General features: G+C 36.8%; 1 protein-coding gene across 6 annotated transcripts in view; it reads left to right on the top strand.

The window, feature by feature from the left end:
• The window catches only part of FOXP2 (forkhead box P2), a 547,280-nt gene that overhangs the window by 255,901 nt on the left and 263,380 nt on the right, over window positions 1-27,999 (top strand). The gene's annotated exons all lie outside the window — the stretch shown is intronic.

Genomic DNA, 27,999 nt, shown 5'->3' with positions numbered 1-27,999 from the left:
ACATGAAATAATAGTAGCTAATTACAGTATACAAGTATCTTTTCATACAAATCCAGCCGGTATAGTAGCTATTTTAGTTATATTCTTATGTGAAAAACCACCACGGAACCTTGGAGACTTAAGAAAAGCTATTGATTGAAGGTTCCAGAAATTGGGGAAGGCTCAGTGAGGAGGGCTCATCTCTGCTGCATATCATATCAGCTGAACTGACTCAAGTGGTTCTTGAGCGTTTAAAATGTCCTAAATCATATATCTCGTGCCTTTGTGCTAGCTGCAGCTGTAGTCACTGATTCTCCTGCATGTGACCTTGCTTTCTTCATGTGTTATCTCATTTGGTAATCTAGCATGAGCTTCTTAAAGTGGGGGCTGGTTTCCAAGAGGGTGCAAACAGAGGCTGCAAGGCCTCTTAAGGTCTAGCCGTAAAGTTACAATGTCATTTCTGTAGCATTCTATTGGGCAACACTGGTCACAGCCCAGATTTAAGAGGAGGGAAAATTCCTCTGGATTAGAGGGATGGCAGAGTTATAGTGCTAGAGGCTCTTACAGAATAGGAGGAATTCTTGGAGTCATTTTTTGAAAAAACTTGGCAAAACGAATCCACTCTGTGAGGTCTTAAGGGGCCCAGATTGCTTTTTCATCTTGCTCTGCCATCTCTACTGTTGCCCCCCTCTGTGTGGTCCAGGATGACTCATCTTTCCAGCCAAAAGACAAGGGAAAACACCAGAAGGTAGATACCTTCATCCCTTTATTAGTACAGCCAGGATTCAGGTCTTTGTCCCAAGGCCTACCTAATTTGAAGCCTGAAAGTGAAGTCTTTTTTCTGGATGGCCATGAACACTTAAAGATTGAGGATTCTGTTTCCATGAGAGGAAAAGGGAAGATGGAGGTTGAGAGATGGCTTATAATCTCTGTGACAGTTACACAGCTGCTTTCTGTGTGAAATGGGAGAGATAGCTGCACCTACTTCATAAGGCTGTTGGGAAGATTAATGCACAGTGTGTGTGAGAACTTAGCACAGTGTCTGGGGATAAACCTTAGCTGTCACTAGTCACAGAACTCCTGCCACTTTCCAGGCACTTTTCTGGACTCTAGATGTAGAGAGGTACATATGATATTTTTCCACACCTGGAGAGAGATGTCCTGAGAAAGACATACTTAAAAACAAGAGTAAGAGGTGAGTAGTAAGATAGAAATGTGGATAAAGACCTGTGGAGATGGATAGCAGAGGTTCAGGAAAGTCCAAGGTTTCAGAAAGGAGATAACACGTAAGGTTGGCCATGAAAATTGAATCAGAAATGACTTATTTGAGAGGGACTGAGGAGTATGGCATGTTTAGGAAATGGTCAAGAGGCTTATTATCCCCAGCTCATAGAAGGTGGATGGATTGTGAGAGATGAACTTGAAGAGGGAAGGTAAGGTCAAATTGTGAAGGGCCTTGTGGTTGATAACCCATCAGTTTGGGCATAATATAATCTCTCCTAAGTCTCAATTGGGATAATAATAGCATAGGTTCATGGTGAGGATTAAGTGATAATACAAAGTACCCAGCACCAGTTCCAAACACATATTAAGCCTCCAGTAAGGTTTAACTTTGGTTAAATAATGATGATGATGATGATGATGATGATGGAGGAAAAGGAACCAAATTTGAGGCATTTCTAAGATAAACTTGGTAAATGTTTAAGAGTGATAGTGGCATTACTTTGGGATTTCTAGTCATTAATACGATATGAAATTCAAACTGGATTGGAAAACAAACACACTATTACAAATACAGAGTTTGAGATGCTTTCAAAATATCCAGTGAGCAATAGATATAAGGAGTTGGCTGGAAATCTTTGTATGGCCTATAGAGGAAAAGTCAGAGTTAGAAATAAAGAATTGACAGGTATTGGCATCTTCCACTTAGAAGAAGAATGAGTTTGGTCATCCTGGGGAATAAACAGAAAATAGTCCAAGAAAAAATGAGAAAAAGTTGATGATTGCTTTCTCCAGTGAGCCTTTAAAAGTTCATTCTAGCTATTGTGAAGTGGGCATGCTTCAGTGCTGATAGCATGAAAGAAACTAGCTGGCATTAATTCTACTGAAGATACAGCGTCATATCCCCTGCCAAATATGCCAAGGGCATATCACCACCATATGGTTGGAATGAGGACTGTCCTTTCCTTCCAGCTAGATGGTAGACAGGGGACTCCTGGAGCTCCAAGGTTCTGGTGAAGGAGGAGAGCGTCATGGGGTCCCTTGGCTATTGGCTATTGTAATGATCTCCTAGAAGCGTGTGTATGTGTGCGTGCGTGCGCGCCCCCTTTTGAAACATTCTCCTCAGGGCAGCCTTACTGATTAGTTTAAAAAACAAAAATATGATTATGACTTAATCATTTAAAGACTTCCCATTGATCTGGGGATGAAGAAGAGAACCCCTGCCTACTTTACTGACATTTACTCAATCACTTTCACACATCAACCAATTGGACTTCTCTAATGACTGATTGTACCATTCTGCTTTTGCCCAACCATTCCTTTGTCTAGGATGCTCTCTCGCCTCTGCCCCATTTACCTGGGTAGCCCCCACAACTCATCTTTCCAAGTTCAGCTTGAAGCTCTCTTCCTCAAGAAAGCTTTCCCTGACTTCCCCGACCCAGTCAGGTCCTCTTGGTAGATGCACCCATGGACTCTTTGTAGTATTCAGTTTAATTATGACTGAAGTTCTGCTTGTGCAAATAATAGTTGGATAACTCTTTCCTTCACACCACCAAAATGTTAGCTCCTCAACATTAGAGGAAAAGTGTGTCTTATCTACTAATAAGGCTTGAATCACTCCTGCCTCCACCTCTAATACAGAACAGACAGACGTAGAGACAGGGGTCAGAGGGTCAAAATTACAGCTTTACTAATGCTAAATCTTGTTTGGAGATTTCAGCCTGATCTGTGGTCGAATTAGGCTTCCTACTCATTCTCTCAGAATTGAACCTATTTACCCAAACGTTAGAAGTAAAAAGGGATAACCACAGGCCTCTCCGCTCTATCTTCTGCTACCTACATGAGCTCCTCCTTTAGAATAGGTGCTTACAAGGCATTGCTTGTTGCCTTTTGATTTTTTTTTCTCTTTTAAGCGATGTCTTCTTACTTCAGATAAGGCTTTCTAACATCCCTAATCAAGTGCACAGTAATTACTTATGGTTTCTCCTTTATGCTTCTTTCCCTGAGCATAACGCACAGCATAATAAACAGTTCTTTAAGGTTTCTTAAAGGTTTTACTACAGACAGCAGAGGGGAAAATTATAGGAAGCAACACAACTTTTTCCCATACCCCTCTGCTTTCTGGTGGTAAAGCTTTTTAAGCTTTACTTTTTTTCTTCCCCTATGTTGAAGAGCAAAAGCACAAAAACATAAGAATTGTGGGATTTGTTTACCAAACATAGGGCATTCTAGAATTGAGAGGAAGACTAGATGCAGGTTATCGTAGGTCACCTGGGTCCTAACAGCTACTTGAGGAGTGAGGGTTTCCCCTGGACCACCGCAGTTTTGTGAAAGGAACCAGGGAGCATGGCCAGGGGACAGGAAAGGCAGATGCAGCTGTCCAGTCTTCCTTCTTCTCTTTCCGTTTTGCTGGATGCCTCATCACCTTTGAGGATGCCATGCTGACCTAAACTTAGAGTTAACAAATAGGGAGAATCCTGGGAAAGAATGCTAATTCTGGGCAGCATTCAACTGACAGAGGCAAGAGTAAAAAGGAGAAAAGAATAATTTCCATGACTGTTGGGGGTCAGGGTCCTTAGGCTCTTTCTGAGTATTTGTATATCAGGGCATTTTGTACATCAGGGATAATTCCCAGATTGTCATTATCCAGTAACATTTAAAGTTATTTAATCTATTTTCATACGACAAAAATATAAACTTACTGTTGAATATTTGAAAAATACAGAAAAGCGTGATAATGAAATACTAATCACACATAATTGTATCCCCTGTCTCTTCTCCCAAATGTGCTTTTTGGTTTTATATTTAACATAGTTAAAATAGATTGTGGACAACTTAACCTTATCAGAAAAATTATTCAGAGAAACAGTTTTCCCAGTCTTCTGTAACAAGTATTTATTCTCACAGGTATTTAATTTTATATGAATTTGGAGCGCCTGGGTGGCTCAGTTGTTAAGCGTCCACCTTCGGCTCTGGTCATCATCCCAGGGTTTTGGGATTGAGCCCTGCGTAGGGCTTCCTGCTCAGTGGGGAGCCTGCTTCTCCCTCTCCCACTCACCCTCCTTGTATTCCCTCTCCCCCCCTCTGTCAAATAAATAAATAAAATCTTGAAACAAATTTCTATATGAATTTAACTTCAAAAGTTAAATGCCATATAAACATAGATAAGAACACATAAATATGTTAAGCCCCAGATATCCAGATATTCCTCCCAAGTTCTGTTTATTCATTTATTCAGTTGTTCAGTCAATCTCTTGCTTATTTATCTTATGGAAAATATTGTTCACATGGGCTTTGAAGATACCTACATTTGGGGAGAATAGAGTTATTTGACATAAAAGGTATGTTAATCTTCAAGTTTTTCATGATGGCATTAGACATCGGGTTAAAAAGTATTCTCTCCTCTTGAGGAAATTCCATGTGCACCCTGACCGACCACACAATCCGCTGCTGATAGCATTTCACTGGAAGCACGGACGGTGTGGGACAGGAATCAGTTCTAAGTTGTTGAGAATTTTCTTCTTTTCCCAATGGAATACACATGATTACTGTTGGGAAATGGTCTGAAATCAGATTTAACCTTTTGTTTAAGGTTTGTTTTTGTTTTGTTTTGTTTTGTTTTAAATAGGATGGAGTGGATGTGAGCCAGTAAAGTATATCTTTTTTTTTTTTTTTCACTGCGTGTTGAACAACAAAATTTTGACTAAGATGTAAGCTTACAAGAAAAGTTAACAAGCTCAACAGACACACAAAACGTTGCAGTGGGTAAATAGAAAAAGGTTATAAACTTTTGTAGATTTCATGAAAATACAGTAAAAAAGGTTCTTTTAAATTATTATAAAATGCAGTATTTCTTAATAATCCTGGTGTGAGTTCTTAAGGGACAGACAAGGTAAACTAATTAATTGAAAATTAATTTGTTGGCATAGTGCTGTTGAAAAAATAGAGATGGGAGATTTGGAGAAAAAGAGAATGAATTAGAGCACCATCAGAACAATAAAAGATTTTGAATTTCAGAGAGACCTGTCACAGTAGAATTGCTTCCTTCCAACATTCTGTTTCAACTGTATTTTTAAATTTCACCTTAAGTTTTCAATCATGGAGTTCCCAATATTAAATGCTTACATTTTAATATGTAACTTGACAGGGAAAGGTGCAAGATTAATACCATTGATATACAGAGTGAGTTAAAACAAGGCTTGACAAGAGGTTTAAGTTGGCCAACTGGTTATTCAAGTTTCCTAGGTCATATTTATTTCACCTTAACTTCCTTGAGGAATTTTCCTTCAATTTTAAAGCAGGTGTCTTTCTCATACTCTCACCAGATTTGGCAGTTGGGCCTCCATGACCCAGAAGTTGAATTATAAAATGAGCCTCACCACTGTAACTACATACCACAATCCTGTTTTGTCTCTGTAGAAATGGCAGTTTGTGCCATGTGGCAATTTACCATTTAACTTGACAAGGAAACTGTCTTTCTTCTGGTTGTTGTTGTTGTTATTTTCCCCTTAAGAATTTTACATTTTAAAATCATATACCTTCTTAGGAATTAGGGTTACTGAAACTTCTGGGAGTTTACAATCGAATGACCCTGTTGTTTCCTTGCCACAACTGTGGAATTTCCTCCTTACATCTTTCTTGCTGTTTAAAAAAAAAAAAATGGACTTATTATTATCTATTATGATTAGCTATAGTTCTGATAGTCACATTTCAGAATTTGTAATATTGTGAGTTCCACAAATTTGGTAAGAGGCAAAACAAAACAAAATGAAACAGAGCATACTTTTAGAGAGATAGAAAGGAGATCATCATGATGTCTCTTGAATTTCATCTAGTAGGCAGCAGCTTATTATTTTTTCTGGGATCTTTCTGGGATTCTTAACAATCTAATGTTTAGATTTAGGGAACTTACAGCCTAGAGAAAAAGTAGTAAGAAAGCATATTTTGTAAATGTTACAAAGTACTAGATTCAGCAAAGAAAAATAGATGGAAATTGTCGGTGATTTTAAAGTAACTTTATTTGCATGTAATTGTTAAGGCCAGATTTTGCCACACAGGTTATAGGAATATATCAGTAAAAAAGAATTACAAAAGAGTGGAACCTTGAATATTAGAAATGAAAGCAGAAGATGAAGATTAATAAAATAGGATAACAGAGTGCTGCAATAATCATTAGATTTGGGCTGCAGATCTGGCTTATGCCATATTTACTATCCCATCTGGCTATGACTGGCTTTTCCTGAGTGATATAATGGACACTGACCACCATGTCATAGCTATAGTGGAGATGGTCATGCTTACCTAAGCCCATTTATTTCCATACATTCTGACTGAATATAGATAACATTCCAAAGTTCAACTCAGTAAAACTAATTTTACAGCAGACCAAGACAACTTGGCCCATTTATGCAGTTTTCTGAAGACTCCTAAGAAACAATCTTAGAATTTCTGGAGGGATGAATGAATTTCTTTTACAACCAGATTCCAAATGAGAGTTGGGCCCCAAATATGTGAAGGCTGCCGGAGCCTAAGGAACTTTTATTCTGAGTTGTTTGTTTTTGTTTTTGTTTTTGTTTTAAATATTTCATTTATTTATTTGAGAGAGAGAGAGAGCACCAGCAGCGGGGAGAGGGTGAAACACGCTTCCCACTGAGCAGGGAGCATGATATGGGGCTCTGTTCCAGGACCCCAGAATCATGACCTGAGCCAAAGACAGATGCTTAACCAACTGAGCCACCCAGGCACCCTTATTCTGAGTTTTTGACTAAATATGCACCCTCTGCTTTCCTTAGACATCATATAGGCAGACTTTAAGGTTGACCGCCTTCTGTAAGAATTAAAGTGCCAACTGAAAATCTCTCTTTTTCTTCTCCAAAAAAGAGTACCTATACATAAAGATAAGATTTTTCACAGGGAACTACTTTCTAGAGAAAGGACATGTTAACAAATTACTGATCAATCCCCAGTTGTGTCCAAACACCATATGGCCAGACAAAGATGATTGTAGCTTAAAGAAATTTCAAAGCAGACCATAGAATATCAAATGAGATTTAAACCATGAATAACTTACCCATTTATGGTGAGAAAAATGCATAAGAAGTTCAAAGAAGAGTTAGTGGCAATTAAAGGGGTTTTTTGTGGCATAAATTGTACCAAATAACTTAATTACAAGATCTATTAAAAAAGTTAAAGAATTTAAAAGTAGAAGAAAGCATAGAGTGTAGTTAGCTTAAACAGAATAGTTTATCACAATTCAAAGAGGCAGAGACTAATGGATATTTTCACATGAAAATGAAATGTAACAGAATTTATGAAGATTAACATTTTGTGATAGTCACTGTCAAATACCACTTGCTGGGTAAGTTACACATTCCACCGAGAGGTGGTGATCAGGAGCAGAACTTGAATTTGCTTCTGAGAGATTATGAAAGATATACAGGAAATCAGATCAGACAAGATATATAAGATACTAAGATATATATAGTATTAACTTGGATCATCATAAACCTAAGCTTCACCATTCGTTACACATTGCAGACTGATGCTTGCAGGACAAATCTTCAGACATATTTTGTTTGGCCCCATAACTTTTAAATTGTTTTTAACATTCAAAAATCTGACTCTAGAAGACATGAAGCTCTGGGAATACTAAGCCCACATTTCATGGGGCAACACGTCCCTTTAGATTGGGCATGCATCCGTTTGCCACATTTCCACTTTGCTTCTTCACTGGGTTAGATGTCCGCTTAGCCTGGGTGAGCATCTGGATTAAGACTCCTGGTTCAGATAATTTTCTGAGTATCTTACTCAAGACGTCATACCTATATGAATGCAAGGGAAAGATTCAAATGAAAACTTAAGAATGTTGTGATTGCATGTTTCCTGAGCGATTCTGCAGTTAATATTTGTCTTTCACAATTTAGGTAAGCTCCACAAGGGCTCAGAGCACATCTTATTGCTTTTCATGGTGTCTGCAGAACCTGGCACAGTGCCTGGCTTATTCTAAGGGATTGATAAATGTTTCTGTAACTGAAGATAGTAATCAAACTGTCCACAGATACTTTTTTTTTTTAAATTAACAGATAATGTATGATTTGTTTCAGGGATATAGGTCTGTGATTCATCAGACTTACACAATTCACAGCAGTCCCCATAGCACATACCCTCCCCAATGTCCATCACCCAGCCACCACATCCCTTCCACCCCCCTCTCCTCCAGCAACCCTCCATTTATTTCCTGAGATTAAGAGTCTCTTATGGTTTGTCTCCCTCTCTGGTTTCATCTTGCTTCATTTGTCCCTCCCTTCCCCTATGATCCTCTGTCTTATTTCTCAAATTCCTCATATCAGTGAGATCATATGATAGTTATCTTTCTCTGATTGACTTACTTTCTTTAGCAAAGAAGATGTCCAAGTGGCCCACAGACACTAACAACACATTTTTGTTTAAAATGCACTTCATTTTAGAAGTTAAAACACTAACTGTAAAAAAGTTATTTTGGGGGTTGCCTGGGTAGGTCAGTTGGTTAATCAGCTGCCTTCGGCTCAGGTCAGGATCCCAGGTCCTGGGATTCAGAGTCAGGCTCCGTGCTCACCAGGGAGTGGGCTTCTCCTCTCTCTGCCTGCTGCTGCCTCTACTTGTGCTCTCTCTCTCTCACTATCTCTCTGCCCTGTCAGGTAAATAAATAAAATCTTTTTTTTTTAAGTTCTTTTTGTCTATAACTAACCAGGTATTAAGAATGATCAACTGACCTTTTTTAGCCAAGAAAATATTTGGCTCTCAGATGTCCACAGAAACCTAATAGTTTGGGAATCTAAGGAATCACAATAAAACTGTCCTTATGAATTCTAGTTTGAATTCAGCTGTGTACTATAAAAAGAACACTAGTTAGAATTAAGGCATGCCAACAGAATTCATATATATGATTTTTAAATACAATAAGTACATTGACCCATGAACAACATGGATTTTTATTGTGTGGGTGCACTGCTACTCAGATTTTTTTCAACAGACACAGTACAGTACTGTAAATGTATTTTCTCTTCTTATGATTTTTTCAATAATATATTTTCTCTAGCTTACCTTACTGTAAGAATACAGTATATAATACATATAACATACAAAATATGTGTTAATTGACTGTGTTATCTGTATAGCTTTTGGTCAACAGTCAGCTTTAGTAGCTAACTTTTTGGGGAATTAAAAGTTATACATTGATTTTTGACTGCTTGGGGTAGTTGGTGCCACTAACACCCATGTTGTTCAAAGGTTAAATGTATTTTAATTTCATAAATTATGAATACATGATTTATAACACTTATGTCAAGAGAAAATTTGTTGTCAAGATCCTTAATACAATACCTGGCATAAAGTGGGAATTCCTTCATTTGTTGTATGCCTGAATCTCAATGTTTAAGAAACCATAAGATATGCTCAGATGGTGCGATTTTACTGGGGGAAACTGAAGCAGAGAGTTTTTTTCAGTTAGTATAAGAGAAAGGAGCACTTGGGCCAACACAGAAGTTGAAAAATGGTGTTGGGAGCCAAAGCCCAATAATTAACATGGACACTGAAGGAGTCCGAGATGGAAGGATCCAGAAGTCACAATGATTGTGAACTTTGTGGGACCAGAAACCTAGCAACCAGAGTGGTACAAATACAACTGAGAGTAAGTGAGGAAGGGTTTGAAATGTTGTTAAGAACAATTTCTCAATCCGGCTTGTTTTAGAGAGGGAACAGATCATGAAGCATGGATGAGACAACTAATTTTAAGTGGTCAACAGTAGAAAGACCTTTTGAAATAAACACTTGAGTGACTCTGGAGCAGAATCCATGAGCACTTGTGGGATCAACTGGGAAGATAACTAAAACAATCTGAATTGCCTCTTCACAGTGAAGATTTTCTGATAGAAGGCAAACATTAATTTTTTTTTTTTTGCTCTCATTTTTCTGTTTTTTTTTTCATCTTCTGCCTCTACACAATGATCCCCACACAGCTTGATGCTGTCTTCTTAGAGTAGTATCAGGTCCTAGATTACCAACTCCAAGAGAAGACAGACTTTGTATCCTCTCAGTCCCAGAAGTCACTCTGGACCAGCTTAGTCAAGTGCCTACTGTGTACCAATCATTGTGGTTGGGTGACTGGCACTTGCTGGTAGGTTAAGGTCTTATTCCTTGCCCATCTCTGAACTAATTATAGTAGTCTGGAGGATTGAGGTAAGCTAATTGGCTTAAGAGAGCCAGTGTCTACCTGCAGAGCTTGGTGTGGAGTCAGTTGGTACAAACCCTGTAGCTGAGAAGTTAGGGTGCTCTGGAAGAAGAGAATATAGAATGGATTCTGATGAGTAGAGCAATAAATGCCCAGCACATAAAGAGCTTAGAAAAGTCATTTCTGTCATAGTAGTTGGAACATAGCAAAATATACAACAGAATATCAAGGCGAGGTACAATTCAGCAGCTCTGGAGAAGTTGCTGATCTCATTTCTCATGCTCTTTAGACCAAGTTAAAATATTTTTCACTCTGTGTATTTCAGAAACTTTCTGCCTAAAACAATAACAATAGCTCTTCCTCGTCTGCCTTTCATTTCCTTCCTTCTTTGCCTTTTTCTGTTCCTTCTTGAGCAGGTTAGTCCTAAAGCCATTAAGGGGGGCAAAAAATAAGGTATCTGTATGAGAAATGGTATGGAGCCTTTGGGACCCAGCATAGGGTGTGAGAACCTTACCAGGGTGTGGAAGGAGAGATTTCCTATTCGGGATACCAGAGCCTGAGCACAGAGAGGAGGATATCCACACAGAAGGGCAGCCTGGCATGGAGTACCAGAGACTAAGTGGGCTAAGGGTCATGTCTACATGGGGTGAATGGCCTAGTGTGAAGAGGTAAAGCCATGAAAGAATGGTCAAGACATATCTGCAGAAGGGTACAGAGTATCAGAGCTCAGCAGCATGAAGGGGACATCCATGTGGAAGAATGGCCTGGCATGGTTGCTGGAACCCAGGCTGGGAGTAGAGTATCCAAGCAGGAGATCTGTGGAAGGGCAAAGATGAAAAATGAGTTGTCCACAGAGAATTGATCAAGTAAGTAAATACATTAAGGATATGGGAACCAGGTTCCTCATCATCCAAGGTACAAACATGGAAAGGGAGAAAACTTGAATGAACTCCATGCTGTTGGATAGGGATTACAGGTAGCTGTGTAAACTCATATTTTTCTGTGGATATAGATACAGTTCTGGATATGGATAGTTCTGTCCACTGGGATGTCCTGGAATCAGTAATACCCCCAAAGCAATTAATACACACCTAGGGCTCATTTCTTCATTTCTAAATACCAGTCTCCTCTGAGCTCCTTGAAGAAATGCCTCTGTATAACTGAAGTGGGAAAATTAGAAAATGAGCTGGATGTGTCTTCTGCCAGAAAGTAAGGAAACACTTAAAGAACGATGGGAACGTGCTGCAAAGACGGGGAAACCAAACTGAGGAAGCTCCCGCTAGACAAACTGGAGACAACTGGAACATCAGAGTAAATAATATATGATTTTAAGTCAAATTAATGATGAAGTAAATAATTCTAAACCATTGAATAAAGAGGGAAATATGAACACACACACACACACACACACACATTCATTAGCTTTCCTTTATCATGAGGTGAACATTCCAAGACCCCCAGTTGGCTCCTGAAACCAGGATAGTACCAAACTCTATATATACTATTTTTTGTTAAACATTTATACCTCTGATAAGTTAAATTTATAAATTAGGCACAGAGATGAACAATAGTAACTGTTAATGAAATAGAACAATTATAACCATATGCTGTAAATAAAAGTTGTGTGAATACGGTCTCTTTCCCTCAAAATATCTTACTGTACTATACTCATCCTTCTTCTTGTGATGATGTGAGATTATAAAATGCCAGTGTGATGAGGCTAAGTGAGGTGAATGACCTAGGCATTGTCACCTAGCATCTGGTGGCTGTTCACCTTCTGATGACACATCACAAGGAAGATCATGTTTCTGGACCATAACTGAGCACGGGTAATAGACCCCAGAAAGCAAAACTGTGGGTAAAGGGAGACTACTGCACATATAAACTGCAAGTTTGTTGAGGAGTGGAGTAATGGTATCTTTTTTTTTTCTTTTTAAGATTTTATTTATTTATTTGACAGACAAAGATCACAAGTAGGCAGAGAGGCAGGCAGAGAGAGAGGAGGAAACAGAAGCAGGCTCCATGCTGAGCAGACAGCCCGATGCGGGGCTCGATCCCAGAACCCTGAGATCATGACCTGAGCCGAAGGCAGAGGCTTTAACCCACTGAACCACCCAGGTGCCCCAGAGTAATGGTATCTTGATACTGTGTAACTCCCAACAAAGTGATTATTAATTACAAAAAAGAAAAGACTAACTTTACAGAGGATAAGCTTGGCAGATACACTTTAATCAGTTTATCACAGGGAACACTGTAAGTAAGGAGAATACGCCAGAATCATGTACCACCTGATAGAATATAATGAGAAAAAGAAAGCATCATTTCTGTGTTATGTCTGCCAAAGATGCAAAACTCAAAACTAATCATGAGGAAACACAGAACCAAAATTAAGGAGTATCTGCAAAACAACTGGCATATAATCTTCAAATGTTTCAAGGTCATGGAAATCAAAGAAAGACAACTCTTCAAGACTGGAGTAGGCTAAAGACCATGGAAATTAATTGTAATGTGTGTTTCTGAACTGGGTTCTTCTGCCACAGAGGACATTCCTGAGACAAGTGACTAAACTTGAAAGGGGGCTGAGTATTAGTGCTAAAAATGTGTAACTGACAATTTTCTGACTTTGATGGTCTTATGGTTAGGTAGGGAATATTTCTTGTTCATGGTAAATACATACTGAAGTATTTAGAAGTGATGAGGCAAAAGGTCGGCATCTAACTTCAGGAATAGTTCAAGGAAGGAGTTCAGAAAAAAAAAAATTCTCTATACCCTACTTGCAACTTGTCTGTAACTTTATGACTATGGCAGTGTTTCTCCAGGTTCGCTGTGAGAACTGAAATTTATAGTAGGCAAAGTAGCTACTCATTCCATGCATTTTTGAATGTTTATAATGTATTAGAAATGGACACCCACAAATAAAATCTGCTAGCTATTGTTTGAGGGGGTCAACCCAAGATGTATGGTAGTACAAAAGGAGGGAGAAGTCCTTTCTGAAGGGTATAATTAAATAGATACCAAGTAGGCATACTGAAATAGATTGTAGCAAGTAGAAAAGGGAATTAGGGCACTGCAGAGAGGAAAAAGACAGAATCAAAAGCTCAGATGTTTTGGGTAGTGTTGAAGAGTAAAGATGGGTTCAAGCATGGGGGTTTCTCTAGGGAGTAGAGGGGGACATATTTTGAAAGGAAATATATGGGAACTTGAATACCAGATTCTGAGGTCTGAATTTCACTTTCTATTTAAAGGGGAAACAATGAATATTTATGGATGAGAGTTTCATATCAGAATATTTTCATATGAATTTCAACAGTCAGTGCATCATTGCCATTGTAATTAAATATGACAAAGAAGGAAAATGTAAATTTGGGAAGTGGGGTTTATAATTATGTAATTAGATAACCTATAGGTAACCATGAACTCCTTCATAATGACTAAATAAAACAATATACTAAAATATCAAATACTAAATCTACAGTTTTTCTGTATACTACCAAGAAGACTAAATAATGGGCAAGCGAGCAATGAAAAGCATAGAATAATTAGGAATCGCCAAGAAATTTTGGATGTAGATTTATTGAAAATATTTTAAACTTCTCTGAGATGTTTCTGTTTGAAAAAAGAAGAACAGTAAATGGGAAATGTCATTTACTCATTTAGTAATTCATTTATTCAGTCAACATCTCCTACCCCTCCAGAGTTCCAGGAATGGGGAAGAGGGTGTTGAACAAGGCAGATACATTTCCTGCTTTCGTGGAGCATGAGAGGAAGCGCAGGATCATAAACATAGAAAAATCAGGCAATAAGATTTTGTATTTCTATCTGATAGAAAAAGTCCAGAAATATATGAAGGGGAGTGATGCAGAAGCTACTTTATATTGGGTTTTCAAGAAAGACTTCACTGAGGAAGTGAAATTCAAGTGGATTTATTCAAGTGAAATTCAAGGATTTAGCAAAACTGCCTTTACTGTGAAGGAGCCACGCGAGCAGAGAGAAGAGCTGTAAAATGTCCCACACTAGCCGTGCAAGAAGGCAAATATGGCCAGAGCAGGAAGCAAGATAAACAAAGGACAGAGTGAGAATGAGATGCGGCTGGAGAGTTATGTATGGATTGGACCACAGGGTTGATGGCACAGTGAAAGGACGTTGCAGGGTGTTCAGCAGGAGAGTGACTTAATTTTATTTACATTTTTAAAGAGCAAGAGCATAGCAGGGGTAGCAATTAGGGAGCAATTCAGGAGACCAAGCTAGAAATAATGGTGATCTTTAAACAAGGGTGGTAGGAGTGGAACTCCAAGTGATCAGATTAGAAATTTTGGAAGCTGAATTGAAATGATTTTCTAGTGGCTTATATGTAAGAAGAGGAGAAAATTCAACGATGAAATTTAGTTTTTCTTTCCTTTTTTTCTTAAGGAATTAGAGAGTGATTTCATTAACTGAGAGAAAACTTGGGGGAGGAGGACCTATAATAGATACCCCTAAATATAGACCTTTTATTTAAAAATTAACATATAATAAGAAAAGTGTTCTAAACTAAGAGCAAAGAGATAGATTTTCCATAAAAGTCTTGAGTAAATTGGCTATTTGCCTTTAAAGGTTATGTTTTTCAAAAATATCATGTCAGATTCTTAATATATTTAATTAAATGTGAAATTGCAGTCATCTAATATCCAACCAAAAATTATGCTGATATTAATTTAATTTTGGGTTAGGAAAATGCTTTTTAAACAGACAAGTAATAAAAGGAACCACAAAGAGATTATGTAAAATAAAATAAACTGAAAGGTATTTATAAAAAAAAGTATCAAAGCTTGAATGTCCTTAATAGTTCATAAAGCATACTTTTAAATCAAAAACATGCACTAAAATAGAAATGTGGGAGAAAAGCTGTGAACAGTTTTCAAAAAATATATATAAATGACCAATGAAAATAAAAAGTTCAAATTCACTAATAATTTTTTTAAAGTAAATTACACACAACAGCAGTATACTCTTGCTTGATTAACAGTTTTTAAAAATATTAAGGTAAGTGATATGAGATGAACACTCATAGTAATGGAATTTTTTTGGTTGAGGGAAAGTGTGGAGCATTATACAAGAGTAATATTTGAACGGATTTGTAAAACTCATTTCTAATAATTTCTAATTTATAATGAAAAGCTCATTTCTCTAAAATTTTTGAAGACTATGAAGTTCCTCATGAGTTAATTTTCCATATAAATGAAGCTCTTTAATTTAAATATCGAAACACATTTTTTTCTAAAATTAAAAATGGATTCAATTTTTCCTAATTCCAGAAGTATTGCAAACCTATCACTGTAGATTCCAGTAATGTGGAGGAATAATAAGGAATAATAAGGAAATAATAATAAGCAAATTATTAATAATATTATTACCCAGAGAAAAGCATTATGAACGTTTTAATGCATATCTTTCCAGAAAGCTTGCAGTGAAACTTCTGCTTTTTAAAAGCAATTGTTTCTTCCACTAAGTTGTAGGCATGAGGGCCATTAAACTTGATGTTTGTCAGTGCTCCTCCCACTTCTCTTTTTCCGCTCCCCCCACCGCCCCATTTAATAATACCTAATTTCCTACCTGGCACCTTTGGTATATTAATCTACTGTAAGCCTCCAAGCATTGCTGCTAAGTCTAGTGTTATTATTCACATGTTAACAGTGGAGAAAACTGAGTCTTTGGACAATAATTGTCTTGCAGTTCAGTGATTCATTTTTTTTTTAAAGATTTTATTTATTTATGACAGACAGAGATCACAAGTAGGCAGAGAGGCAGGCAGAGAGAGAGGAGGGGAAGCAGGCTCCCCGCTGAGCAGAGAGCCCGATGCGGGGCTCACCCCATCCCAGGACCCTGGGATCGTGACCTGAGCGGAAGGCAGAGGCTTTAACCCACTGAGCCACCCAGGCGCCCCCAGTGATTCATTTTTAAGGTGGATTCATTTTTAAGGCCAAGTCTCTCAGATACCACAGCCTTCACCCTCTTAGATATGTGCTGGTCTCTCACCTGTGGCTAAAGGCACAGCATTGCAAAGTTCAGTTTAGCATCTGAAATGAAGTGAAAGTGAATCAAATGCTATTTATAGCATACTTTAAAAACTGCTGTGTACAGCTTAAGTTGTTATTCTAAAAGAAAGACATTTTAGAAGGGGTATAGAGAAAGCAAAGGGAGGAAAATGAAAGAGTCGGTGAATGTCATCTCTATCATACCAGTTCTGGAGGAAAGACTAAATAAGTTTGACTTAGAGAAGAAACTAAAATACTGAAAATATTTTTAAAAGTTAATGGTTCTAATATTTATTTTCTATCCTCATAAATTAAGAGGAAGATATAACATGAGAGTAGAACTATTTGAGTACAAGGAATTGTTTCTCCATTGGCAGGCCCCCATCCCTAACGGTATTTGTGTAGGAATGCATGTCTACTTATTTTAAACAGCTTTACATAATTACATAACTGGAGCATTAGACTTTATCAAGTAACTAATTCATTAAACAATATATATGAAGGACCTACTGTGTGCCTGTCACTATATGCACTTTTATTAAAAAAGTTTAGTAAATCATATACTCTGTTAAAGTGTATCTTAGTCTAACGGCATTACAGAAATCTTGCAACATGTCTTATGCAAGTGATTTTGTTTGTTCTCACCAACTACATCTATGTTCTTAACCAGCGTAGTTTCTACAGGCTCACACACCCTTCTCTAAAGTCCTTGGGAGATACATTTCAAAATTTAGAATTCTTTGGATTATTAAAAGGTAATGAGATATGTCATCTGTATGTTACATAACAGTTCCTACAGAGTCATGAAAGTATCCCATGGTCAAACACAATGACATATCTTCAGTGAAATATATGCTTACAAACACAGCCTCCTAATCAGTTTAGGCTGTGTTTCACTGCCATATGCGTTCAAGTTAGGCCAAATTTTATCATCAGCTGAATTACAACAAACACACACAAATGGTTTTTGATTCTCAGAGCTTTTTGTGTATCCGAGTTGTTGATAGGAGATTGTGTAATACATTTATGAGGAATTTTTAAGACTGACTTACACTTGGGGCACCTGCGTGGCTCAGTTGTTAAGTGTCTTCCTTGGGCTCAGGTTATGATCCCAGAGTCCTAGGATCGAGCCCCACATCAGGCTCTCTGCTCAGAGGGTAGCCTGCTTCTCCCTCTCCTACTCCCCCTGCTTTCTTCCCTCTCTCGCTGTGCCTCTCTCTGTCAAATAAACAAAATCTTAAAAAAAAAAAAAAAAAAACTGACTTAGACTTGCAAAACATGTTCCCCAAATGCTAATATGTATGGGATTTTAGAGCGAACTAATGACAAAGAAGAAACTCCTCCTCTACAGCTCTCATAGCCAGTTAACAGTCTTTGTGAATCTGTAAGACTCAAAAAAAAATTTTTTTTTTTACAGCAGAAACTATTTATTGAAAAAAAAAAAAAGAAGAAGCTATTTATTGCAGACTGTCTTGGGAAACTAGTGTCTTGTGGAATAGTCTTTGAGAAATGCTCTGATAGTGGTATGAGGAGACCATATAGGTGACCCTCACCCTTATTTGTTTTGTTGTTCTGGGTATTTATTTATTTACTTATTTACTGCATTTTGATTTCTTATTTTTTTTATTTTTTGCAGTTTTAAACTCACAATTGATTAAATTTACTGGTCTAAAGGAAGCACATAAACTAACCCCTAGGAAATACTGGTAAATATCCCAGAGTGATAGGGGATCTGTCTTTTGTGGAAAAGCCTGATAGAAGGGAGCCCTCTCCAGAGCCTCTTATTTTTCAGCTGTCTTAGTCCATTCAGCGGCTAAAACAGGAGTGAAGTACCCATAAACTGAGCGGCTTATAAAGAGTAGAAATTTGTTCCTCATGGTCCTAGAGGCTTGGAAGTCCAAGATCAACTCACTGACAGTTTGGGTGTCTCATGAGAACTTGTTTCTTCAGTGACACCTATCTTCTTTCTATAACCTCGTGTAGCTGGGGGTTAAGGGAGCTTTCTGGCCTCTCTAGAAGGGTGCTCATCTCATCAGGAGGGGGCTACCTGCATGATCTGCTCATTTCCCAAAGACCCCACCTCCAAACACCAGTACATTGCGAGTTTGGAATGCAGCCTGTGGATTCGGTGGTGGGCAGGAGCCACAGACATTCAGACTATAATAACAGCTGTACACGCCAAAGGTGGCAGAAAGCATAAAGGTGCGATTTGAAATTTACAGAGGGATTTCCCTGGAACCAAAATAGTTCTTACTAGCCAGTATGATTTATTAATTAGCAATTTATTCCTCACATTAAGAAGGACCCTCCTTCCGTGGCCATCCTGTAAGATGTATATTGATTTGCCTTGGAGGGCAGTGTAAATTCGCTAGTGCTGTATTTAGCTTTAGGAATGGTGTGACCGTTCATAAAAACTATAAACAGCACAGGTGAGGGTGAAATTGAGTTGAGTACAGGAAAAGGAGTAATGCATGGGGCGAGGGGGGCCAGTAGCAAATGATGATTACTTTACAAATCTGTCAAGATTTAGTCCAGTTCGCCTAGAGAAATGCCACTGTTTGGCAAGTGCTGATAAGAATTTGGAGATGCGATTTGAGGAAGGAAACATGAGATGGTTTTAGCAACCGAAAATTCTGAAAAAATTATTAAACTAAGGGGAAATGCCCTACTTTTTAAAAAGTGTATGAAATAAATATTGTGCAGTAAATTCTAATTGGCCACATAATACATTATTGAGTATTATCAGATGTTGGTTTTTGGAAGGAGAGAATTTTCGCTTACCGAGGAAGGAATAAAATTGCCTAAGCAAATCAGTTCCTCTGAAGCATTGTGTACGTTTAATCTGTGGAGCAGTGTTTTCTTAGAAATGAAGCACATCAATTGCTTCAATGAAGAAAAGGAATATACACATTTAAAAATCAAAATCACCTTTTTAAAATTAAGGTTTTATCTGTTGTATAATAGGTAAACTACTGTGAAGTGCAGTTGCCTGTTTAACTTTATATCCGCTTTGATTCTGGCAGTTTAGCTAATTCAAATAAAATTTGTGAAGTTAAGCACTTTCAAGAAAAGGAATAGGAGAACCTAATTTAACCTAGAGTGTCTCTTTTATTCTTCTGTTATTCATTTGAAGTGCCCTATCAGCTTGAACTGACCAACTTCAGTCATTTTTACCCTTTTATTTTTTTTCTCTAATGTAAACTGAAATTCCCTGCTGTTCGTGGTATTTTACTGTTTAGCATCACTTAATGAGCAGGTATCATTAAACTTAAAAGGTCCTTTTCTGTGTATCTCTGATTAGTTAGTGAAGGAACCAAAGAATTTCTCTTAATATATTTTGATGTTGGCCCATTTTACATTTAAGTGCTTTTTGATGAAGTAGAAAATAATCATCTTGGTTGAAGTAGGATGGATTCTGTCAAGTGAATTTGTGGTCTATTGTTAAGTTCTAGAAGAGAAATTGTTTACAAGTGTTGCTGTATATTCTCCCTTATAAATTTATTTGTATGGGTTTGTAAACAATTTATTGTACTTTGATTTGTTTTTCTGAAGAAATGGATACAAAGATAACTAAGCATAGATGCTTTAATACCAAGGTTTGTACAGTCCTTATAAAAGCAAGAGTTTAGTGAATATATACATCCGAAGAGAAAAGTCTTTAATGCTGGACTCACTTAAACAGTATCACACTACACTTAATTGCAGTTTCTTTTAAGTTATAATAAGGAATAAACTATTAATTAGTCAAGAAATAATAACACCCATTAATTGTACACTTGCTCTCTCATGTGCAGGTATACTGTACCCACCAGAGCTGGTATTTTATTGTTAGTTCTGAGTTTGCTTTTAGGAAGAAAAGGGTATCTCTGAGATAAATAGCATGGAGCCAAAATAATGAGGCTAAAACACAAGCAAAGGTCAGACAATGTGTAATAAGTTACAGATGGCTTTGTGTAACAGTAACAGTGTTAACAGGTAGAAGATGTAAGAGTGCTGCCTACTGGTAAAAAGTAGTAGTGTTTAAAGGGTAACAGAATAGGTGTAGGTAACCAAACTCTAAGTTATATACATGGTTTCTTAGTGTTGCTATTATTGATACCTGTGGCCCAAAATGTTCTTTCCATTAGTATTAATAAAGGTTTTTTGAGAGCAACATTTCTGGCATGGGACTTCTGTTTTTTGTTTTTTTTTTTTTTTTAGGGTTTTTTTTGAGAATGTATTTAAATAGTGTGCTTGTTCTTTTGCTTTCTGTCTTTGTAATCTGTAATTTTTAGAATCTACTTGTAATAGGATGTCCGTGCAATTTCTCTTATGGGTGGCCCTTCTTCGATAACCTTGACTTATTTAATTGTGACAGTGTTTCCAAAATATATTTAGTTGAAAAATAAAACCATGCCTTGGAGAGATAACTGTCAGCTTTGGTATTAGATAGCTGGTTATTTAGATAGTCCAGTGAGACAATGCATTCACAGAAGGAGTATGATTTTTAGACGCAGCAATCAACACACAGTAAGTCTAACTGAAAAAAAAAAATGATAAACTGCTTCAAAAGCACCAGGTCAGAGTTTTAGCAAATTAAAAATCAAGAGTGCCTGTATTCAGTTTATTTTTTCTGTGTTCCACCTAAAATAAGTGCAAAGTTTCTGTGCTAGAAATAAACATTTTTGCTAGAATTGCGTTGGCATATATATTAGTTTATTTTCCAATAAACTAATTTTGTTTACAGTCTTGAAAGGTAATTAAAGTTACTCTTAACATTAACTCAACTGAAAGTGAAGCTTTAATTTTATAACCATGGTTAGTTTAATATTTGTTGTGCAATGTTTGTATGGGCATGACATGATAGACTTAATTAAATGTGATGATTTCATTATTCTGATTTGAAACCTGATTGTACATTTTAGCTTTATTTTCAGATATCCATTATATAAGACTTATTAAAACACCATGCACTGTAAAAATAGTTGTCACAAAATGAGGAAACTGCTCTTTCATTATGTATAACTTTCTCACTTACATAATGCAGTTTCCATCCTGAAAAAGAATTGAGCCAAAACTAAATTGATGAAAAAGAAGAAAAAAGAAAGGTTTTTTTTTTTTCAATATCTAAAACTTGTTTTTACTTTCTGGAGGAGGAGAAGTACAGGCTATATTGTCTCTTTCATGGCATAAATACACTCCTTCCACACTGATTCTCCTTCCTCCTCTCTTTTGCCCTCATTCCCTTTCTCTATCTCCTCTCTCCCCAGCCTACATGTCTTTCACTCTCTTTATACAGTATCTTTTCCAATGTTAACTTAGATGGACATTGCCACTAAATTCTGGTCAAGTAAAATTGGAAGCACTGAAGTATTATTTTTTGAGCATTTTATTTCTACTCATATTTATTAACTTGTAGAGAGTGTGGAAAGAAAGACAGGAGAAAAATGAGAGAAAGAATAAGGAAGAACAAGAGAGAAAAGTAGGAGCAAGTGAAATGGAAATAAATCAGATTACATAGTATGCAGATACTGTGTATGGAAGGTAAAGTGTGAAAGCCGTCTAAATGTGTGAGAAATTGATATCTGCATTCTTGAAAGAGTTTTTCCAATCTCCAAAATAAATTAATAATTAGTAAATACAATACTTTCGGAAGGTTTAGTGATGTCTAAAAGATAAATAGTTGGAATTACCATGTAACTTGCTTTGCTAATAGAACAATCAAGTATCAGACCGCCAAGAAGGTATTTTAGTAGTGTAGAAAACAGCAGTGCAGTTTCTATATTGGAATGTAGCAGACATTTTTCCTGTGTGAAAGTTTCTGGCTTCATAACATAAGCAACAGTGTCAAAACCCAGTGCTAACAGTAGTCTGCACTGTGGTCTTTATCATCTTAGATTCTTAGCCTAAAACTCCTGGAAATAGTTTTCAGAAAAGGGACAAGAGAAATGCTTTACAGAGTGAGAAGTGCTAGATTGCAAATCTCATATTGTTCTTTTTAGCAATATGAATTACGTATGGTAATACTTTGCCCTTAGCAGCCAACCAGGAAAAATTACTTTTATGAGTAGGTTTTTCTAAAGTATTAAGTTCTTATCTATTTTTTATTTCTGTATGAATATTGAAATAGTTTATTTTTTGACTTTTGTATTTATTTATGACATTTTGTAAACACTATAGTGCATGTTTAGGGATTAATAATTTATCTAGGAAGTCTTTATTAATATCTGGTAAAGATGGAGGAGCTTTTGAGACAACATAGTAACATCATTCAGTAAAGACATGTTTTCTGTTCTCTTGTTTTATAACATTTTCATCTAAACATAGCTCTCCTATAAGCTCCTTTAACTCTTAACATGTTTTTAAAAATATGCTTGAAATGATCTATAAAAGTATTTTAATTCTCAAATATTACAAAACCGTTTTCTTTCTGTTTTATTTCTTATATAAATGTAAAGCTGAATTTTTCACTAATGTTTTATTTGTAAAGTTGAATAATCATTGAAAGCCTTGAAATACTTTCTTGACATACTTTTTAAATTGATGAACTTTGGTATATTTGGCATCAAATTAATTTTTCCCTTTTTTGGTCATTAAAAAGGGCATCAAAACATAACTATAACACAGCTTGATTAGCAGATTGGGCTACCGCAATTTAAAATAAAAATTTTAACCATTATTTTTTGTCCTGATTATTTTTAAGTCCAAATTTATATAAACATAGTTTGTTGCTATAATTCCTGAAAATCTTAAAGTGTAAAGCATGCCATTAAAATCTTGTATATAGTAGGTAACAGTGTTCATGTCTACGACCCCATACTAAGCAATATAATGAGTGTATATCTTATCTTTTCACATCATTGATGATCTTTGTTTTAGAAAAAGCACTTGTTAATTATAATTCAAAGTGGCAAGAAGAAAGCAAACCTTCATTTTTGCATTGTTTACTTTAGTACTTAGTATTTTTTCTTCATTGTCCTTATGGGTAACTTTTGGTTTTTCGTTGTAACTCCTTGGAGTTCTATCATTTCTCATTAATAAAATAATCCTTTAGGGGCACCTGGGTGGCTCAGTTGTTAAGCTTCTGCCTTTGGCTCAGGTCGTGATCTCAGGGTCCTGGGATCGAGCCCTGCATCAGGCTCCCTGCTCAACAGGAAGCCTGCTTCTCCCTCTCCCACTCGCCCTGCTTGTGTTCCCTCTCTTGCTGTGTGTCTCTCTCCATTAAATAAATAAATAAAATCTTTAAAAAAAAAAAAAAGGAATCCTTTAAATGTAAAATTGAGCTGTTTGTTTAGAGGAAACTTATCTGTTATTTGCTTAATTACTATTGATTTAGCACTTTTGGTATCTTCTACAGGAAAATTTTGACCATTAATTTAGGCTTGAGGCAACACTTTTTAGAATTTTTTTTGTAGAACAGTGCTGTCTTAAATGGATGTAATAGCAATTACATGATTAAAACTTGTTTAATAAAAATTTTTCATTAGAGATCTATTATCTATTCTGTTATTTTCTTCTCCTGAGGTAATCATAATACATATTAGATACCTGATTTTCATACACTCATTGATAGTATCTTGTATTTAACTCAGATCCAGGAATGGAGTACATACAATGCTGAGAACACATAAGGAGGGCTTAGCTATAAATATTTAAAAATCTCATTGTTGGGGGCACGTGAGTGGCTCAGTAGGTTAAGTGTCTGCCTTTGACTCAGGTCATGATCTCAAGGATCCTGGGTTCGAGCCCCACACTGGGGTTCCCTGCTCAGTGGGGAGCCTGCTTCTCCCTCTCACCCTCCCCCCGGGACCCATCCCCCCACCGAGTTCTGTCTCTCTCACTGTGTCTCAAATAAATAAATAAAATTTAAAAAAACTCACTGTTGTATGGAAATCTTCCTGCATTGTTATAAGACAAAAATAGTTGTGTCTCATATTTTAAAAAAATTAAAAAAAAAAATGAGTCACTTCCAGTGAAGAATAAATTCAATACATTTTAATGAATATTTTATTGATTTTTTTCTTTTTTCTTCATATAAATATCTTAACTGAATACTTAACTGTTCTCTGTTTTCCCACACTAATTGGTAAGTGGCTGTGTTACTCTGGCAAGTGACTTAATTGTCTTCTGCCTCAGTTTACCCATCTTTAAGAGAGGTAATAATTGTACTTATAACATAGAGTTATTAAGATTGTTTTCCAACTGATTTTTTTCCTTCTCTGGTTTCCATTTACAATTTTATCTTATATACTGGCCAAAGTTAGCTTTCCTAAAACACCTCTGATCTTACCACTCTCCAGCTTCAACTAACAATTGCATTATGTAGCCTAAAGAATATAGTTGAGATTCCTCCTTCTGACACTCATATTCCTCCAATTTCAAATCTGACTTAGGCTTGTAAGGTATTTGGTAAATACCCCAGTCAATCTGAATTTTGTGCCTATCTCAGGATATAGCTGATCATTTTGTTTTTAGTTTTGTATCTTTTTGTCTGGAGCATTTTCAAATATACTTCCCTTTATAGAGATTCTCTTTACTCATTGGAAGACCAGTTCTAATCCTGGGATCTTCTCCTTATGGGTCTCCTTGATCCCCCAGGATGACTTTCCCAAGTTCAGAACTCAATACTGTATAGCATTTGTACTCTTAATGTACTTATCATATTCTAACCTGTGTTCTAGATAGGTTAAATAAAATCTATATCTTATCTATAATATTTGTTTTCTAATTAGAAGTTTCCAGGGCAGGGGTGTGTGGGTGGCTCAGTAGGTTAAGCCTCTGCCTTCCGGTCAGGTCATGATCCCATGTCCCTGAGCTCCCTGGTCAGCAGGGAGTTTGCTTCTCCCTCTGCCCCTCCTCCCTGTGTGTGTTCTCTCTCTCTGTCTCTCTCTAATAAATAAATAAATCTTTTTAAAAAAAAAGAAGAAGAAGAAAAAGAAGAAGTTTCCAGGGCAGAAACTAGATTGGGTTTTACTATGAATTCCTTTCCCATCTTCCCAACAACACTCAACACAGTACCCTCTACATACAAGGTGGTCTGTAAAATAGTTGATTAGGGAGACACTGTGGCATAATGGAAAGAACACAGGAATTTGGGTTTAAAAAAACAAAAACAAACAGGGGCACCTGGGTGGCTCAGTGGGTTAAGCCTCTGCCTTTGGCTCGGTTCATGATCCCGGGGTCCTGGGATCAAGCCCCACATCGGGCTCTCTGCTCAGCGGGGAGCCTGCTTCTCCCTCTCTGTCTGCCTACTTGTGATCTCTCTCTGTCAAATAAATAAATAAAATCTTTAAAAAATACATATTTAAAACAAAACAAAACAAAACAAAAAATACCTTGGATTTGAAGACTGCGTTAAATATTACCTGACCCTGATCAACTTCATCTGTGTTAGTTTCAGCAATTTGTAAAAAAAAAAGAAGAGTATTATCTACTTTTGGGGCTGGGTGTAAGAATTAGAGATAATTCATGGAAAACATAACATGTAGTAGATGCTCAATAAGCATTTCCACTTGTGCTTTATGTGATGAAACATTTCTTCTGCTGTTAGCCATATAAACTACAGCAGTGCTTCTAAGACAGGTCACTGCTAGCAGGAATGCTAGCAGAGGTCACTTTTGAGTAACAGTTAGCCTGTGTTGACTTGAGAAAAAAAAAAAAATTACTACCGCCTTTGGAAAAGATGCCCTGGCTACATGATGGCCACAGGTGAGTGGTTCCGTTGTTTGCATTTGCTAACTCGTCCCTCTCTGAAATATCCCTCTCCATAGTACAGCTAGAGTGCTGGAGATGGACAACAGATAAAGGTGGCCGTAGTCAAAAAAGAAGACTGTTGCCACCTTCATCTGTTAAGTATTCAATTTCTTTGTTCATTTCGGCAACCAGTATTTGAAGGCTCTATGTGCAGATCACACTAGTAGATGCAATTTTGAACTGGAAACAGAGCATACTGTCAATGACCTTAAAAGGTGGGATGAGAAGATGAAATATGTACATAAATGGCTATGGGATAAAAGGGACCTGGATAAGGTATTAAGGTTGTGATTTCATTGCAACTCTGGAGCAAGACTCCAGTGGTGACCACAGAAGATGATTTCATATCCCCACCATTGGACCATATTCTCTCATTGGAGTTGGGATTATTAAAGTGATGTAAGAATGCATTTAGACAGATGGAAAGGAAATGGGGATCATCCTCAAACCTATGTATTTATTAAAATGCTGATTAAAAGAAATACATTTTTCCCACTTAAGTTCCTGACAATGAGAAAATACACCTGTAACTCAAAGTAGCCACACATTTGAAAGAGCACGAAATTCTCTCTGTAATTTAAAATTTTTATGTAAGCTTACAAAGAGTATAAGCATAATGCTCAAAATATGGAGACCTTCCCATTTTTGAATAAAGGTAGTTCACAGTATTGCTGTAGAACAAAGCAGGCAGTTCTCCCATGTTTCTGTTTTGTTAAAATATGTATTTCAGCTTTTATCCGTTTGAAATGGTGGCTGCAATTTGGTAAATGCCACCAATTGAGTTTAGATTTTATTGTTACAGTGTTACAGTTTTGATAGCACTAGGCATTTCTTCCTGTTAGTTTGTTCTGCTGCTTTCAAGAATGGTATTTAATCAGTGTCCTAGCTCATTCGATGTGTCTTGCTTATAGATCCCTTTGCACTAGAGAGAACAGCCAAGTCTCCTAAAAGCTGACAGTTGTCCAGGGGATTTACAACTGATCATATCCAATTTGGGGGAAATTCGACCTTTCATACATTCTTTTGCATAATTATTTCCAGGGAAAAAGCAAGGCAGGTTTTGATAAACCCCAGTGCATGACACATAGTAGGTACTCAGTGTGATTTTAAAAATAGGATTTCAAAGGAGCAAATTGTTTGCCATGTTATCCCTTGAAATGTGCTTCTTTTGAATAAAATGATCAGTGTCATAATAAAGCGGCATTGCTAATAGGGTATCCCGTGTTCGAGAAACTAAAAGATTTTTAAGGATTTGCTATCAGAAAGAAGAAAACCTTAAGATAAGGACAAAGGAAACACCACAGTCTGGTTAGAAATCGATTTCTAAAATGACTCCTATTATTTTGGAAGACATAAGTTAAGATTTTTCACTTTGTGGCATCCCCCTGATCACCTACCCTGCCATAGGGTTATAAAAAGAAAAGAGTTTTATTATGTAATGTAATGTAGTCAGAGTCTTTTATGTTAAGCAAAATTTGATTGTGAAAACTAATATGCAGAGTGTAACATTTTCTTTAATAACCTGGAGTTATTCCCAGGTGATATTGAAAAGTAGTATGCTGGTTAGTAAAGTGTGTGGGACTCCCAGGAACAAATGACTTGACAAAATGGACATACACTTCCTCCTAATACATTTTTTGGTGATTGTTTGTGTACATTGAGAAGTATTTGCATTAGTTAATTATTTCTTTTCCTAGTTTTTGTCACCTTTATATGTGCTTAGTGAAGCTTGCTATAAATTATTTAGGCCTGAACTGAAGGTTAATGTCATTGTAACCAGCCAAACTTGACGTACCCCGATTCAGCTTTGTGCGGGAGGCACCTATGGCTTGATAGCTGTGTGAA

The sequence above is a fragment of the Lontra canadensis genome, unplaced genomic scaffold (genome assembly GCF_010015895.1).
Source record: "Lontra canadensis isolate GAN:19392208 unplaced genomic scaffold, GSC_riverotter_1.0 scaffold2, whole genome shotgun sequence".
In the NCBI taxonomy this organism is placed as follows: domain Eukaryota; kingdom Metazoa; phylum Chordata; class Mammalia; order Carnivora; family Mustelidae; genus Lontra; species Lontra canadensis.
Note: the sequence above shows the minus strand (reverse complement) of the source record. Positions and strands in the feature narration are given on the sequence as shown.